The sequence below is a fragment of the Paroedura picta genome, chromosome 9, assembly GCF_049243985.1.
Source record: "Paroedura picta isolate Pp20150507F chromosome 9, Ppicta_v3.0, whole genome shotgun sequence".
In the NCBI taxonomy this organism is placed as follows: domain Eukaryota; kingdom Metazoa; phylum Chordata; class Lepidosauria; order Squamata; family Gekkonidae; genus Paroedura; species Paroedura picta.
The window spans coordinates 52,108,015-52,127,574 of NC_135377.1; positions in this window are offsets into that span (position 1 = coordinate 52,108,015).

Consider the following 19,560-nt stretch of genomic DNA (forward strand, 5'->3'; position numbering starts at 1 on the left):
TGGTGCTGCTCATAATGCTGGGAGCGGGGAGGAGGTGGAATACACATACCATCTAATGTACAAGAATCAGTTATTCATCAAAATGTTATTTTGAAAGCCATTCAAAAGAGAGAAGGGGGAAAATCACGGGCAAGAGGGCCAAACCATGGAATTGAGAATGAACGCCAGCAAAATAGAAAGGACAATTAAGCTCTTCAGTAATGCCTTTCAACCAAAGATCTAAAAATATATTGAGAAGGAAACTGCAAACTTTGATTGCATATTAGTTAGCCCATTTAATGTAATGAAGATTTCTTTGCCCTTCCTGTATCAGTGAACCCCCCAAAGATAAGAAAAGAAAATGTCTTCAGTGGGAAGCAGATCTGCAGTGTATCATTTTAGAGTCCCACTCACCAAAACTTATCAGGAGATGGCTCAGGTTCTCCTGGGTCTGAGTCTCTCCCTCCACTTTCCTTAAGGTGGACATTGGTTGTCAGATATATTATGTATTCTCTAAACACAATTTTGTATTTAATCCTAAGCAGCATGCTTACAAAAAAAATGAAATGGGATCTTTTCTGAATGTTTCAAGCATATGTTGGTGAACATAAAATAAGAGATCTGTGTTGGTTTCAAAGGCCTTTAAGACATTTTAATTTTGGTAGTCCTATGGGCAGAAATGTAGGGTAAAAACTTGGATAATGATGATAATGATATGGCTTACCCCCAGCCAGACGTTCATGGGAGCACAAACCAGAAAGGGTTATGGAAAATGATGAAACAAGATTCTTTGGGTCTTCCAGTTACAAATGGAGAAACATCTGAATAGAATTGGAGACAAAAATGAGGGAATTTGGATCATTGACAGTGCAGGAGACAGGAGAATAGAAAAGAAAGAAGAGGAGAAAACAATAGAATACCAAGACATATGGATAGAGTGCAAGAAGAAGGTTACCATAATGCTAGTTTTCATTGGAGCCCTTGCCTAGAAGTCTAAAAAAACATCTGGACATTCTGGTTACTGAGCAAATAATACTACCTCAGTTCCAGAGACTGCATTGCTTGGAACATTAAGATTCCTGAGAAATTACATTTGCAGTTTCTAAGAACTTGGCTAGCTCTTGAATTGTAGGACATCATCAACCAGTCTAATATTTGAATTTGACAATCCATAATAATAATACAAGTGAATAGGCACATGCATTCAGTTCACTTGAAAAAAAAATCGATAAAATACATTACATTTTTTTTTGGGGGGGGGAGTATTTCTAAGATGAAAACAGATTCTCTAATATGCTTTCGCTAGTGGTGTAGTAGACCCAAATAAAAACTGATATTTTCCAGCTTTTATTCAGGCATATTCAGCAGCTATACTACTGAAATGGCTGCTGGCCATTTAAACTTAACAACTTGACTGATCTGCCAGTCAGATGTTAAGTTTAAATGACTGGCAGCCATTTAAACCCTACTTTTTGCTCTCCTCTTCCAAGGGGGACATAGACATTCAAGCCTTAGTGGGCAGGCATGCTTACCCTACTCTGAGGACAGAATGGCTTTCAGCCTCTGTTTGGAAGGGAGGAAGTGAAATGGAACCCTGAAATGGTTGCCAGCCATTTAAGCCCTCTCTTTCATTCCTGCCCCTTCCAAAGGGAGGGAAGCTAAAGTGAATTCTGGAATTGTTTGCATCCATTCCAGTGATCCTTCTTTCTCCAGGACCAGCTATTTGTCAGGTGGTGTTCCAGTTCAAACTAGGCCCCCCAGTGAACCCAAAGAGCATTCTGCTGAGAGAGTACAGCCATTTGGCAGGCATTTAAGAATATCTCTGTTCCGTTAAATGCCTAGGAGCTAAAAATAATTATCTTTCTCTAATAATTTTTATTCCCAATACCATGCCAGTATTGAGATTAAAGAATACCAGGAAATACCAATATTTCCTAGGGCTAATATAGTTAGACCCCCCCCCCGATACCTATTTTCCACGTGTTTACATGTGACCTGATAAACTATCAAAGGATGATTTATTATAAAGTATTTATGAAGCTCAACAAGAAACAAACCTGAATTAATAGGTAAAGTGCATGCAATTTATAAAGATGCAGGTCTCATAATTTCTATTGATTTCAGTAGTGGTTTTCAATATGTAACATGATGATATAGCCTTGAAGATCAAAGGAATTTTTTTTTAATATTGGTTATGTTATTTTCACTTTAATTTCACCTTCAACTACAGAAGTATATTTCTAGCCTTATACAGCTATTATGCTTTTGCAATATTAATCCCAGGGTCAGGTGCTTTTAACATGGTTAATTGCTGTATTTTCTAACATTATACTTATGGCAAGGCAGTTAACCCATTGTACATAGTAAAGAAGCATCCCCCCACATATACAAGTACATTTACTTGGAGCCATTCATAATCACCAAGCATATTATCATCTCCAGTCATACTTGTCTATTGATTTGGGAACTCCGAATTAAAACTTCAGTATAATAAGAAAGGGGGAAGTTAGGCAGATATAGATGCAGTGATTGAGTTTTTTGAGATGTATTCTAATTAAAATGTAGGGTGGGGTATTTTGTTTTGACACACTACAGAGTGAAACTGCTTTACTGAAAGCTGGGTCTTAGGTCCAAGACTAGAGATTTCTGAGTAGGGATGTGCACCAAGAAAAAAAATGGCAGTGTTCCAATTTGAACTAAATTGATTTGGGTATGCACTAATCACACAAATCCCATTATTGGTATAGGGATATGAATTTGGGTGATTTGAGTACAGTTAAGTGCATTTGGCCACAGACTATCAAACAGATGATCCATGATGATAAACCTCTCTGTGTATCAGCTGTTTGGGGAATTTAAATGCCTCCACCTGAGGATCAGCTGTTTGGCAGGCTCTTTATTAGAGGGAAGAAACACTGTGAAGAAGGCATTTAAATGGGCCCCATCAAAGATCCGAACAAACATATGAGGATCATTTAAACCAGTGGCCCCCAACCTTTTTAAGCAGGGGTGGGAGAGTGCAGCCCAGTGTGGAACTTCCGTGCATGCGCGTTTGCAGCCGCCGGGGATGCAAATGCACATGTCACAGTTCAGCGCAAACGTGCATGCATGAAGCGGTCATACATGCATGTTTGCGCCTGCCGGCGGATGCAAATGCACCTGCGTGGAACTCCGTGCATGCCTGTTTGCACCCACTGGTGTGCTAGCGGGTGCAAACGCATGTGTGTTTGCGCCTGCTGGCATGCCAGCGGCCGTGCCTCCCTTGACGCAGTGCATCACTTGCTGGGCCTTGAGCGAAGGTCCAGTGAGCACTGCATTGTGGGGGGGCGCATCCCTGTCCCCCACCGAGGCTTTCACAGCCTGTCACAGGGCTGCGGACCGGAGGTTGACAACCACTAATTTAAACAGCTGAAAGAGACAATTATAAACCTATTTCTCCCCAGCAGACTCCTTTGAAACTGTGGAGAGTGGGCTATCCACATTTTCAGAGGGTTTAATGGGGAGACATTTAAAGACCCAGTCAGCTGATCCTCAAGAGGTCTTTCTTTCTTTCAGACTCATCTGGGGCTGTGGAGAGCCCACTTTCTGCAGTTCCAGAGGGGTCTGCTGAAGGGACATTCAGAAGGGTCAGCTGAAGGGACATTTAAAGACCCCACTGAACAGCTGATACTCAGGACCAGCTGTTTGGTGTGTTCTTTCTCAATCAGCTGAACCATGAAGCATCCAAATAAAGCTTAAGTCAATTTGGCATCTTTGATTCAGCTCACTTACAGTAATGGGATGTGTGATTTTACTTTGGTAAACCTGAAAAAAACTTGGATGAGCATTGATTTGAGTATTTTCAGGCTTATCCCAGCCAAATTATACATCTTTATTTCTGAATTCATTTTTACTGTTCAAGTAATCACATTTCAGAATGCATGACTTCTAAAAGCTTTAAAAAGTGGTTCTCCAAATTAAATGTGACATCTTATGAAATATTGAATTCATTTTTCTACATGTTTTGAGGCTCTTCACTGAGTGTACATACAGAAAGTAATGCAAGTAACCACGAATCCATTACAATGATCTATACCTGGCTTACCATGCAGTAGGGCAGATTTTAGTGTTCCATGCTGAGCACAGGGGTTGTTTTACGTTTTACAGCATTAGATATGGCTTTACTGATAAGTATAAATATTTAAAAGTGTGGGGTGTCATAGAGGATACTACCTTGGCAGCTGCAGTAAATTGGGCAAAATCCCTCCCCATTAATACCAATGATGAGCTTCAAGTGACATCTGCTTCAATTCTATTTTGAGAATTGTAGTTGGTGCACAACAAGAAACCCAAAATATACATCTGAGGAATTTAGACTGCACTGCTTCCAAGAAATGAAAGTTTTGGTACAAACAAATTAGTTAACCGTGAGATTAGGTGCCACTGTACTTTGCAAAAGTTTAATTATCTGAGTGATACGTGAGCATCCTTTTGAGTAGCTGATGCCAGAGTTTGGTCATTCTTCGTAAACTGTCAATTAAATTTGTCAGTTGAAACACTATACCTAAATATTTGAAGATGTTCACCTGTTCTGTGTCATGTCCATCAATTTGTCATCTATGTACCTCTTGATGAATACTAAAACCTTGGTCTTTTGGAAATTTATTTAGTTTCCCTCTTTGCAATAAGCAGTAAGAGCCCAAAGGTCTCTTACAAGTTTTACTTCAGAATATAATAAAATATCTGTGTCATCTGCATGGTGGACATCAGTCTCTTTTCTGAATCTGGTGGATGAAAATCTGGATTTGACAGAGTTTGCACCATTGAAATAAAATACAAATTGAATAGCAGAGGGGCCAGAATACAGCCTTACTTCACTCCTCTCTTGACAGGTTCCCTAGAAGATAGATGGCCTTTGCTACATCTTACAGTGAAGAAATTGTTTTCATGCAATATATAGATAAGAATGAGTAATCTGTGATCTATTGAGGATGCCTTTAATTTAGCCCATAATCTATCTTGGATGATACTGTCAAAAGCCATTTTGTAATCTACAGAGGCCACATAGTTGGGGCTTGGAACTATATTTTGTTGCTAGATAAATCAAGCATTGATCCAAAGTAGAGTGACCGGGGGTAAAGTCCTTCAATAATGATGCTTTCTTGATCTAACCAGTCCCAGAATGTCCACACAAGTGTCTGTGTAAAGCTTACTTACTAGAATAATTGGGCAATATTTAGTGAGATTTGATTTGCCTCCCTTCTTAAACATTGGGATGACAATTGGCAGGCCACAGTCAGTGAGGATCTATGCTATCCTGTCAGTAGTTGTAAAAAACATGGCTAGCACAGGTTCCCACCACTCAAAGTTTGCTTTGAACAGCTCTGAAAGAATCATGACACCCTGTGGTTTTCCCTGACTTTAATTGGCCAGTTATTTATTTATTTATTATATTTATATACCGCCCTCCCCTGAGGCTCAGGGTGGTTTACATGGAACTGGAGAAAAACAGTACAGATAACGATAAATTGAACAATAGCAGTACAGTAATAATACAGTCATAATAATTAGTCTCTTTTGGAGTCAGGTACAAAGACTTTCTAAATCAACATGAGGTGAAACACCTATAGTTGGCTCTGCTGCCTAAAGTGCTTGAAAGATATGTGTCCGAAGAATTGCCAGGATCTTGGGGACTTCCTGGCTGAAGTGCTCCAAAGCAATACCCTAGAAGAGAGAGGAATCTTTCGATCTAGCTGCCTGAATAAATTAGAGCTAGAGTGCCCTTTGAGCAACTCTGTTTTTAAATTGAATTAACATTTTATATTGTTGTTTTTTACCTTGTAGTTCAGGAGGAATGTGCCCAGCCAGGGACTGTGGTGACATCATGTGGATGTAAGGATTAGCCGCATAACCATATGGGTGCCAGCTCGGACTTTTCTGTCCATGTAGAATCGGCCTCAAATGGTTACATTTTATCAGCTTCTTAGTTGCCCAGCCTGCAATATTCTATGTAAGAAATGTTATGTTACCCTGAGTAAACAAGTGTCAGTCTGAGGAAGTCAAGGGTGCCTCAACATTTGGGAGGTAATCAAGGGCAACTTCTCCAATATCTAGCAGCAGATCTTGATGCATAGGAGTAGTTTGGTTTTTATTTAGTAGCATAGAAGATTTAAATAGGATCAGCTGAGAACCCAATTAAGTATGGCTTCCCCAGGTATTTCAAAGGTGCATCCGAGTTAGAAGTGAAATGTCAGTCAGGCTGTGGGAACCTGCAACCTTAACACATATTTCACATCCTGTTTAATGAGACTCTGAGACTTAAGGAGCATTACAAAAGATAGGGAAAAAACAGTTCAGTTAGACAGTATATGGCATCCAGGAATCATGCAATAGGAGTAAGATTACAATAATTAGAAAACAATGCAAATAGGAAATTGTCTAAAGAATGACGTACCATAAACAATGTATGGCAAAGAATCACCGAAGCCGCTGCAGAAGGCTGGCTGGTGGCGGATAAGACTGCCCCAGCTGCCCTGGTGCACTCCGTGCTTGCAGTGCACACAGTGTAAAGAGGAGAGACCTATAAAGGCGCCACCTGTGCGGGTCTCAGCCTCTTCTCTAGGACACCATGGAGCAGCTTCCTTCCCTCCTACCCTATGCCAATGTTTGAGGTGGATGTTCTCTGTCAATATTTCGTCACAGTTGTGGGTTTGCATGGGATGGAGCCTGTTGGCAGGGAGTCCAGTATGCAATTGGACTCCCTGGGGTTTGGGACCTCAGTAAGAGGTGGCATGTAAATGAGCGCAGCTTACTCAGCTGGGAGGCCAGGGGCTCGTTTAGCCAGGTGGCCTGGGGACAGCCAAATGAGGTGGATGCCTGTTGGCTCCCCTGCATAGGTCACTTCCCTTAGGGCGGACTTCAGTAGGCAAGGGGATCTGCTCTCCTTGCTGGGAATGGTCTGTGTCCCCAGGGCACCTCTGGACTCTGTGGGTTGTGGTGCAGTCTGCTGACTGCTAGGTCAGGCTCCCTCTTTCATGCTGTGCCAACCCTCCTGTGGGGAGGTAATAAAAGCTATTACCTTGTTTATCCTACATTGGTGTTATCGCATCTTATTCCAGCTCAAAATGCCTTCCTGTGAGTCAATGCAAGGAGTATATTACAAAAGTATCAGTGCAGACAGTTATTGCAAATGTTCTGAGAAAGTTTACGGGGGAAATACTTAGTTTTCTAGAATTTCACCACATCAACCCCATAATAACATGTGTTTCCAAGCTTGAATGTACTGAGATTAAAAGAAGAAAGAAGATGCAGGAAAATGTCATGCAAAGGTAAGACATACAACCTTTGGACATTTCCAAAGCATTCAAACAAAAGCAATCTGAGTACATTGTTGCTATCTTTGAGAGCTTACCCTTCCTGGCAATTTATCAGCTTATAAATCCAACCAGCAATCCTAAACTCACTTTGTAGAATCTTTGCTATTTGTTGTCTTAGTTCCAAGCTCTCACATTTTATAGTAAAATTCTACTCCCCGGTTTTTCTGTGTGGCAATTTTTCTGGTGGCAATAGGGAGGACTTCTCACTGCAAAACAGAAAACTAAAGCAGTCTTGAGTTTACAGGAATAGTTCTTTGGATCCTGGGTACATTTTGCACTCACCATTTTTTAAGCAATATAAGAGCCACCAATCCTAAAACAATCATTCAGATCCTGTCCTTATTCAGATCTACAAATGTTTTCTGTGTTCTAAAGTGTGATTACAGGCATTGCACAGAAACCAGGGAAAAAAGACAGTTTTTGTGGCAGCTGATGTTTTCTCATGTCAATCAACACTCATTGGTTGCTCAGTAGGTGAGTGCATACCTTTTGTTGCTCTCCTCTCCCTTTGCTTTCTCTCCACCATCCCTCCTACCATTCTTCCTGGGATGCACAGAAAGACGCCAGTTTAAGGAGAAATGGCAAGTCTCTGGTAGTTGACAGAAATCCTGATTTGCAACCTCCTGCATGTTGTTTGGGAGAAAATATGCACACATGCACATGCATACATATTTGTCCTCAGACAAATCCAAAAGATCTGTCTGTCTCCCCACTCCCCACCATGATTTATTTTTCAATGAGGATATGTGGGGCTTTCTTTGTCTTTCCTTTATTCTGTGCAAGCTCAGGAAGTTGATCTCCTTGTGTTGTTTCCTCCCCCACCTGGAATGTTAATGAAAATAACTAGTCAGCATGTTTGGAGAGCAGTGGCAGGGGAGGGAAGCCTTTTAGAAGCCACTATCTCTTCCTTGAAAGTTCTCAAATATAAACAGACCAAATAAGCAACAACAGCAAAGCTGATTTCTCAAAGTTGCATCATGTCAGTGAAAGATCCAAGAGGGTAATTTAAGAAGAGGGGGATTCCTGCATCAAAAACAATTTCAGTGGCTACAGCAATGAAAGATTTGATTTTACTTCTGACCGTAATGTTCAGTCCTGACCTTCAGAAAAGGACACTGATATAGCAAAAGAAATTTCGATTCTGTAATTATTAGCCAAGATGAAGATTGGAAAACCTTTCAGTCAAATGGTGAACCCATAAGTGAAAGCAGAGCTTTCCTTACAATTTCAAACTGCTGAATCAGTTAGCAGAGGCAATGTCAGTGCTGGAGAAACAGATGGGCTGTGTTGGGTTGGCATGGGGGGGAGGAGAAAGTCCAAACGAGACAATGTATGAGGGGCGTTGATTTCTCTAGTTCAGTGGAGAAACTCCACTCTCAGATATGCTGCGGAATAAGTGGAGTGACTCCACAGTTGATTCTGAATAGTTCAGATTGGGGTGGGGGGAAGTAAGCAGCGTCAGAGTAGAAATGGGTGTCAGACGCAGATTTTTTTTTTAACTGAGCCAAATGAGCTTTAGAAGTCCAGTGCATAAATGACTTTGGTCAAAAATATTTTCATTGACATGGTGCATGTGTTGTTCTAAAAGCAGAATCTTTGACAGAGTAAATAAACTTAGCTAGTACCCAGGAAAATTATTTTGCAATATGGGCTGTTTGTCAAAATTCGTTAGGCATCTAACTAAATTTGTTTTTGCCCAAAAAGGATATTTCCAGGGCAATTTGGAGTTAGGAAATACTTTTTTTTTGTAGATTACAGTCCACATTTTACTACCAAGTGTAAAAAATGTATGTGACCAGTGAAATTAACTCAGACAATGGAAAAAAATAACACTGTAGTCCACATTGTTTTAGGAATTTGACAACATTTTTTAAATAACAGAACAGTTTAGTTGCCCAATTGCTACTAAAACTTTCAGTTGTCTGACACATTCTTCTTGTCATAAAAACAGCTTTGACTGGTTGCCAATCATTCTTTGTCCATCATCATTCTTAGCTCAAAAATCAAATGCATTAATCAAAACAGTAAAAATTTGGGGAAACTGTCTTCATTACAAATTAGCTTTAGGAACTTACCAGTCAATGTTGTATGAGAAGAATATATAGGGAGACTGTAACTGATAATACTGCAACAATTCCACAATCCTATATAGAACTGTTAATATATTTAATTCTCCAAATGGTTAAACTGTAGATACTTAAATCCATAAACTGGAGCCACGAACAGACAAGACAAATCTTTGTACAAATCTGAAAAAGCCCAGGTTTGCAGAAATAGTTGATTTAAAAAATGCCTTCCAAAATAATAGCTAAGCAACCACAACTGAATTGCCAGCCTTCAAGGCTTAATTTCTGTAAAGAAAAGGCAAAAGAAGGGTTACAGGGCTGTTTGGGCCTTTGAGACATGATTCCACAGCTAGGTTCAGCAGCAACCATGATCTACTTGCTACTGCCTGACATACCGGTCTCACTCAGGATCAGCTACAGTTTGACAGCAGCTGCCTCTTCACTTCCTTCCAATTTCTTCATTTTTGGAGATTGACAAGATTTTTCCCACTGATGGTTGATTGCTGTTATTATTGCTAATTTCTACTTGGCAGCACTTATGCAAGATGTTACCTGGGCATGGACTGATTGACCTCAGGATTTATATCAAAGTATTATTCTTAGTTCATAGTTCTGTCATCGTTATTGATTAATCAACCAGCTTAAAATATTTGGACTTCTTGAAATATTAGACCCAAGGCGCATGCAATTGTTCAAGCCAGCCTTCAGTTGTAACTTGTTCTTCATCTCCTCTCTTCACCCAGGATAACCAGCAAATTTTGTTTTCATATGGATGTATGCACATGTGTTGTCCCAATCATCTTGTAGTGTTACTCATCACATCTACACACAGAGAGATAAGTGAGGATGAGATGTGTTAGTTCTGGGGCATTAGTGAGATTTATTGTGGGGTTAAGGAAATGACTGTCTGATTTATGCAATAAAAATTGGTCTGTTTTGACACGTGGATGTTAAATGGAAATTTGTACTTTTCATGCTTGTAGTGAAACTAGCTAAGAGAGTGCAAGCTTCTTTAAATGGTTCCCTTTTCATTTGTGTCCCACCTTATTAAAGAGACATTAAAAGACATTTTAGCATCACCCCTAAAAATGTGTTGGGAGTATAGAAGTCTAGATTAAGTATATATATATATATATATATATATATATATATATTATAATGATTTTTTTTATTTTCATAAAGATAGAAATATAATCATCATTTGAGAGTATACGACCCCACATTGACTCCACAGTGATATAAACTTTTGCCCAAAACTCTAAGAGCCATGAGTCTAAGAGCCATCCACATTTCCACTACATTAAAAAAAAGGCCTGTTTAGATATACAAAAGAAAAGTTATTATTAATCAACTTACTTGAGAGATCGTAGACCTCACATTAACTGCTTGATACAATCTAAGAGCTATCCTAGCAGATATTTCTAGGTTTGAGTTAGATGCTTAACATTAAACATTTCTTATAGCACAGTATGAGTTTTGGCCCTGTATCAATACCCTGATAAAGGGAGAGGAAAGTAGGGCTTTGCCTTAAAGATGTACAAAGAAAAAAAATTACAAAAGGATTTCATAATTTCTCCTTATCCTTAATACAGATACATCTACAAACCATTTATACTTGACCCATTCTAAGAGCCATCCTGACAGGTATAAGTTGAGAGCTTTACATTTTCTACAGATCAATATGAGCTTTGGCCCTATAACAATACACCAATAAAAAAAATAATAATAAGGGGGGAAAGCCCCATTTTATATTTCCAACGCTAACGATTATATTACCTATATGCCTACTAAGAAAAGGAAACAAGAGAGAAAAAAGGCACTGCTTCCCCTTTTTCATAAAAATAGCAATGTAGGATACAGTATATGTTGTTAATACAGAGAATAATAAGATTTCCAGGTTTAGATTAAATGCTTAACATTAAACATAGAACAATATAAGCTTTCAGTCTTCTATAGCTTCTCCTTATCCTTGGTTCTGATACATCTACAAAACAATTTGTGCTTGACCCATTCTAAGAACCATCCTGACAGATATATTTTCAGATTTAAGTTGAAAGCTTAACATTAAACTTTTTCTACAAGTCAGTGTAGGCTTTAGTCCTAGGACAATACCCTAATAGAAGAAATAAAAAATAAGGGGGGGGAACCCCATTTTACATTTTCAGCACTAATGATTATATTACCTATATGCCTACAAAAGAAAAGAGACAAAAAAAAAACAAGAGAGAAAGAGACACTGCTTCCCCTTTTTCATAAAAATGGAAATATAGAATACAGTATAACATTAAACATAAAACAATATGAGCTTTCGGTCTTCTTAAGGGGGTCTCATCTCGAGGCTTGCTACATCTTGTCGTTCCCGTAAAATTATATTCTGTCCCATTGGCCTTTGGTGTAGAAAGTGCAGTTGTACTCTTTCCCGCAGAATATGCATCGATAAATCTTGAGGCCGTTGCACCTCCTGGACTCCAGTATCAATACAATTTTTTCCCCAGAGAGATCCTTTAAATCGGTTACTTTCACTGCAGATCCATATTTCTTTTGATTGATTTTTGTACACTGTTGCTTTGAGATGGCTGTATGTCTTTTTAAAAAGGGTGTTCTTATCTGGGCTGCAGAACTCCGGCATCCCATTTTCCGTCTCCAGAATTTCAGATTTCTCTTCTACTGTTGGTTTTCCACCTTGTTTAGAGCTGTCATCAGCCACTATTATTGATCCATTATTCCTGTTAAAGACGTCTTCCTTGGCATCTTGGATCTCCTTGAAGATATGAATTTCAGATTTCTCTTCTGCTGTTGGTTTTCCACCTTGTTTAAAGCTGTCATCAGTCACTGTTATTGATCCATCATTCCTATTGAAGACTTCTTCCTTGCCATCTTGGATCTCCTTGGAGATATTTTTGATCAATCCATCTAAAAATACTTTGTAATCTTGGGTTTGTATCTCTATTAGATGAGCCAATCTTTTTAACATAGACATGATTTTGACTTTAAAAAAACCCGGCCCCAAACAGTTTTACGAGTGGCCAGTAGAGGTCCTCTGTTTTATCCTCTAATGTTCCGGCACAGGCATGTGACGTATTGAAGGCAGAGATTCTCGTGCTGGCACAGAGTTCTCGTGAGATTTTCCCATTCACAGCTTATCTTATCTTCGAAAACCAAAACAATTACAATAAGAGCTTTTGCCAATTAATTCGAGTTGATTTGAGTCCTTCTTCTGCTTAGTTAGGAGAATTAGCCTGCCTCTTAACGAGGTGGCTTCGGGCAGAGCAGAGTAAGAGGAGGGGGGAAACAAAGGGCTTTGATGCAGGAAGAGAGACGGAGAAAAAAAAAAGCGAGAGATACTTGCAGTAAATGATGTTTTGGAACTCAGCCGATGTCCTCCCCTCAGTTCAAAGCGTTCATTTGTGGTAAATCATCATGTAGGGTTGAAGCAGATACTTTAAGATTGAAGAAAGAAAAGAAAGTCCGAGGTAGAAAATGGCAGTCGTCCTCTGGACCTGGAACGCTGACAGCCTATAATCCAGGGAGATATACTCCCTAAAGGATTGGAGACGGCCCCAAGAACTTCCTGGGTAGAAAGGTGAGGTGGGGTTTGCGTACCCCTCCTCTTTTCTGCCAATTGCTTGCACAATTGACCCCTGTCAGGCTTCAGAGATAGCAGAGCAGATGCCCTGCCACCCTCTCAGGACGACATCTTTAGCCACACCCCAAGTATATATATATTTTGTTGTGGTCATTGTTGTTAAGAGAGTGCAAGCTTCTTTAAATGGCTCCCTTTTCATTTGTGTCCCACATATTAAAGAGACATTAAAAGACATTTTAGCATCACCCCAAAAAATATGTTGGGAGTATAGAAGTCTAGATTAAGTATATATATGTTGTTGTTGTTGTTGTTGTTGTTGTTGTTGTTGTTGTTGTTAGGTGCGAAGTCATGTCCGACTCATCGCGACCAATGCTTTAAATCTAAAAGTGGAAAAGACAGGATTTCATATGATCTATGCACTGAGTAAAATCATATTTACTGTGCTAGGCCTGTAGGTTTTTATTATTATTATTATTATTTTGCTTGGTTATTCCTCTTGCATGTTCTTTTGGTTACACACACACACACAAATGCATGCAGAGAATCTGAAAATTGAGTGTTTTACAGCCTGGAATTCAAGTAGCAGATTACTATCATTTATAGTTGTGCATTTTATAAGTTTTCAAATGGAGTTTTTTTTATAATACAAAATATTTCGGTGCTTTCACAGCATGCTCGGCTTAGAAAGATTTAACACATTTTGTAAAGTGCTTCATTTTGTAAATGGCTGAAATAGCACTCTATCATTGGAGCACAGATCTAGTCCTTGCGTCGCCTCTTATTCTGCAGGCAATTTTAAGTGAATATTTTTGTCATTCAGGAGGAGACATCTCTTCCAAAGATTTGTAAAGGAGGCTATAGCTCAATACCTTTTAATAAAATGAAGAGAGAGGTGAAAGCTGGGAATCTGGCCCATTACAAACCAAAAATCAAATTCCTGATTAAATCATTTGTGTTACAATTAACCTTCTTCCAAGATGAAGTAACTTTAAATTTTGGAAGTGGCTTGCTAGCCACAGACAATTATTCTTTTATTTATTATTTATTAATTTGGTTCATTACCTACATTGACTCACACTTAGCAAGACAAACTCTGTGACTCCCAAAACAAAGGATATAATTTACAATTAAACATGCAGAATTGTATATAATGGATGATCCTATCTGTGATTTTCCAACCCCAATGCAAAAACTGTACATCAGCTGAAATTAATCCTAAAAGGTTTTTTTTTTTTTTTGCTCTGTGATCTCCTTTGAGTTGCTTTCTTTCATGGAAGTTAAGCCAGTTGTGGATACTAGCATATGATGCACAATAATGTCTCAGATCTGCATGAAGAAAGGCACATATAAGCTCTTGAACATGTGAGGACAGCATGTAAAGTATGCTGCAATGTAAAGTATATTAGGAATATCGGAAAATATCAATGTTTTGAGGGTTCATTATACCCAAATCTGAAAAATCTTCTTCTTCTTCTTCTTCTTCTTCTTCTTCTTCTTCTTCTTCTTCTTCTTCTTCTTCTTCTTCTTCTTCTTCTTCTTCTTCTTCTTCTTCTTCTTCTGCTTCTTCTTCTTCTTCTTCTGCTTCTTCTTCTGCTTCTGCTTCTTCTTCTGTTGCAGCAAAATAAAAAAAATTCCTTTCATAATTTATTAATTTCTGCCTCCTTTCACCTTTTCTTCCCCCTGGGGCTTCCCCTTATTTTCAGTTCTTGGTGTCATGACTTTCTCATACTATCCTGTTTAGAGTAATGGAATCACAGAAAAACCCAGCTGAGACTTACCTCAGCTGAACTTTGATGCAGCAGAGGGCTTGCTGGGAGGAAGAGGCAACCACCCAAAGGCTATGCACACTGCCAGAATGCAGCACGCACAGTATCAAGGGCAGGGAGGAAACGGTGGCAGCTATCTTAGTTGCCATGTGCATGGCAGGAATGCCACAGGAGCTGCTTCCCTCCCACCTACCCTATATTGCTGTATACAGCATTGTTCATGGCTTTGAGGTGAATGTTTTGTTCAATAATTGTCACAGCTGTGTATTTGCATGGGATGGAGCCTGTTGGCAGGGAGTCTAGTGTGTGATTGGACTCCCTGGGGTTGGGGGACTCCCTACAAGGTGCCATGTATACGGGCGTGGCTTACCCAGCTGGGAGGCCAGGGGCTTGTTTGTCAAGTGGCCTGGGGGCAGTCAAATCAGGTTGGTGCCTGGTGGCTCCCCCACATAGGTTGCTTCCCATAATGGTGGACTTCAGTAGGCAAGGGGATTTGTTCTCCTGGCAGGGAACGGTGCAGGTCCCCAGGGAGCCTCTGGACTCTGTGGGTTGGTGGTGCAGTCTGCTGACTGTGAGGTCAGTCTCCCTCTCCCATGCTGTGCCAATCCTCCTGTGGGGAGGTAATAAAGCTGTAGTCTTGGGATCTTATTCCAGCACATAATGCCCTCCTGCAAGCCAATTGGAAGGGGCCATATTGGCCATTTAGTCCAACCCCCTGCTCAATGTAGGATCAACCTAAAGGATTCATGACAAGTTTCTGTCCAGCCACTGCTTAAAGACTGCCAGTGATGGGGAGCTCAGATAGGCACCCAATACCATTGTGGAATCTTGTTTTCCTGATATCTAGCTGGTACATGTAATTTAAATGCATTATTTCAGGTAATGGATCCTCTACAGCCAACAGGAGCCTTTTCCTGCCCTAATGGCTTGCCCGAATGTTGGTCCTGCTTAGCTTCTGAGATCACACAAGATAAGGCTATCTTGGGGCTATCCTAGTCAGGGTGAGGCTTGAGAGTCATGTGACTGGCCCACAATTACCCAGCAAGCCTCCAGGGCATGAATGGAGACTTGAAGCTGGATTCTTGGATCATAGTGCAACGCTTTAAGCACTATACTATGCTAGCTGTCATGATAGAACAGTGTGTTGGAATTTGATTTATTATATATACAAAGATTTTTTTAATCAATGTTTCACTGTATTTATTTAAGCATGTTTTATTTCATGATTCTTAATTAAAATAATTTTGTCATATTGAGGATATGATAGCCACAGTCTAGCCTGACCTTGTCAGCTCTCAGAAGCTAAGCAAAGCCAATGTCACAACAGGTAATGGCAAATCACCTCCAAACCTATGTTGCCTTTTAATCCCTATGGGGTCATCATAAGTTGGCTGTGACAGCAAAAAAAGAAAGAGGGGAGGTGTTAAAAATAGCCACCCCATCAATAGTGTTTTAAATATAGTTAAAGCCACCTTTTGTGTCAAAGTCAAAGTAGCTAATGAATCCAAGTAACAATAAGTGAAATTAGGCTAATGGAAAGGTGTTTCTGTCTTTTCTTCCCTGTCTTTCAGAAATGCTGGCCACTTATGTGTTCTAAGACAGGAAGGACTACTGACTCTTTGATGAGCATAATGCCCCTCCCCGGCCTCTCTCTGGATGGATGGCATAACTATGAATTAGTAAATTGCACATAGTTCTGGTCAGGTCCATGTTGTGCAGTATCACAGAATCAAAGAATAGTCTGCATTCCATTTGCACCATTTTTATGTTCTTAAATTATGCACAACTTATGTGCAGGAGGTTTTTACATAATGGATTCAAAAGTGATATTGCAAAATGCATTCATTTTACCATGAAAAAATTTGACATGAGGAAATAAAACTGTTGTAAGAAAAATATGGCTTTGCTTTCCAAAAGTAAGAAATGCAGTCAAAACAGGGCTATTTCAGTTGATCTGGACAACTTTCAAAATTGAGTCTCATCCCTTGTGGGAATTCCTCAGTGAAGCTGAAAATGAAACATCTCAAAATAGTGGCTCTGTTCTCCATGGGTGAAAATCACTTCTGCTAAAAGAAGGGGGTAAATCAAGTTTCATGGATTACATTCACCATTGTACCTCCCTCCTTTCCCCCCACTATGATATTCACGGGGTACCCAGCTCTCTGAAGGCCAGGTATAGGATGGGGGAGCAGGCTACAATGGGAGAATGGAGCTTCTTCAATCTTAGTTGTGCTTTAACAGCACAGGGCTCAGATCTGTGCTTTTTCCTATAGATTGGGAGTTGTTATAAGTTTAATGATGTATTACTAAGTGCTTGGAGTTTTAAATTTTCTTATAGGAACTGCTGGAGATCGGCATCTCACAGAATTTAATTCTATGGTATTGTCCTTTACAAGTGCTCCAAACACTATAAAACTGAAGAATTTATTTTACTTCCCTGTAAGCCTTGAAATTCATTTCAGATAAAGAGGGTCATTCCTCAACCTGCAGGAAGACAAATTTTTGGCAGACAGCATATGTGCAGTATGTAGTTTTCTTCTGGTTATTAACTAAGCCATCTGGTATTTTGCCGAACACAGACTGAATCTAAAACCGGTCATAATGGTATCTTTCTGAAGAGGAAAGCCTGGTCTGAACCACGTGTGTTTGAGATGCCTTTTATGTTTATTTAAACACCTTCATAAAATTTGTTTAAGGCAAATTGTGTATCAGAAGACCAGATTTTTTGGGGAGGGGGGGCGGCGGGTTGAAAAACCTTTATTGGAAAATAATTCTTAGTCTGCGTACCACAATGGTTTCTTTTGGGTTTACATGGTGAGTCACGGTTAAAATAATATCCATGTAATTGAGATATCAATCAATCAATTTTATTTACGGTCATAGACCAGCCAGTAAAAAAACATAAAGTGTAATTGAGATATTCGATTATAACTGACAACCCCTGTTTGTTTTTCTGCCCCCCCCAACCTAGCCCCCCTGAACCTGGCATTCTGGCATCCAAAAATGCATATGCTGTGTGACCATATTTGTGTTAATTAAAGCCAACCTGCTGTTTCTCATATGTGACTGGTGAGGCAATGTCTCATTTATCTATGTCTCAATACTGACAGGAAGGTTACTAGTGATTACATAAGAACATAAGACAAAGTTTCTTAGATCAGGCCAATGGGTGATCCAGTCCAACATTCTGAGTAAAATAGCAGCCAAAAACTCAGGTGCCATTGGGAAGTTCACCAATGGGGCCAGAACTCCAGAAATCTTCCCACTGTTTTCTCCCAAGTATTAAGAGTAAAGAGTATCACTGACCCAGGCATGGTATTCAATCTATATGTTGTGGCTAATAGCCACTGATGGCCCTCTGTTCCATAAGTTTATCCAAGCCCATATTCTTATTCCAACAGCAGGCATTTATTTTTCCTTCATGCAAGTCAAAACAGCTGAAACATTGTACACACAAATATTCTCTCAAATATGCTTAATATTTGTCAGTAGTATTTTCTGTGTGGCTGTGGTCTGCTTTTAATTTACTTTTCTTCTGTACCTTCTTATCTTTCCATATTCTCAGTGCAGAGAAGGGACATGGACAGTCGAGGAGTGATTCAGTATGCAAGGTGTATAACAGGGACTTAATCCAAACAGAACACTAGTCTGCAACCTGTAAGATCCATTGTAGTAATGAGCACTGGGGCAGTGGTCTTCTGTATTCTTGGTGCTTGAAGGACAACATTGGGGAGAGGTTCTAGACTTCTGGCCCCACTGGTGAATCTCCCACTGTTTTTTGACACTATTTGACTCAGAGTGTTGGACTGGATGAGTCATTGGCCTGATCCAACTTGGGTTCTTTTATGTTCTCATATGCCTTACATTCAGATTTTTTTTTAAAAAAAACTTTTTCATAAAGAAAACGATTGAATGATGAGAATACAATGGCCAGGAAACCATTGAACTAGACTGAAACTGGCAAAAGTCTATGGAATTTAAAAATAAGACCAGAAACTGACATCTGGCAGATAATTCCACAGCTGAACTAATATATGGATCCATGTAAAATACCTGTTTGTTTCATTCATGCTCAAGAGAGTTCCTCAAGCCACCCTTTCTATTATTAATTGAAGGAGGCTCCTGCTGGTTAAAAAACATCTTCTCAGGATAAATTATTAATACAAGCAAAGGATATGATCAGTGGAATGCCACTTCAAACTAATTTTCCTATTCGGATGCCTTGAATGTTGCAGAACATATAGCTAATTTCCAAAAACAGAACATCATATTTTGACAAGATTGCAGTTCTCAATTAGCACACATTATAGAGCTGTTGAGAAGGGGGGAGAGGCTATCTTTGGTTACCATTTAATTTGTGTGTTTAATTGTGTGTTTAAAAAAATTCTGAAAGAAATATAGATGTCTCAAATAGAAAAGCATCACTGTGCATGTCCCAGGAACAGAAGATTCACATTTGGCCAGGTTTGGGATTGTTTATCCTTGCAGCCCTTGAGTAATTGACTTGGACCTATTCCACATGAGAAATTAAGTCTGGGCCAGTGCTCATCTAGTCGTGGGGCTAATGCCCACTTCCAGATGATGTTAATGCTGTCCTGGGGCAGCCCTGGGCCTGCCATGACTCAGGCCATTGATTGGCTCATGGCAAGCGAATGCAGATTTTTCCACATTCCCTTCCTTACCATGGGCATCATTGGGGCTTATGTCAGGTTAGGCCATCTGGCAGGGAAGAGGCGGGCCCAACTCCTCCCCACCTGTAATTTTAAAATATGCCCCAGATGGCTCCACCACACTGCACAGCAAGGCAA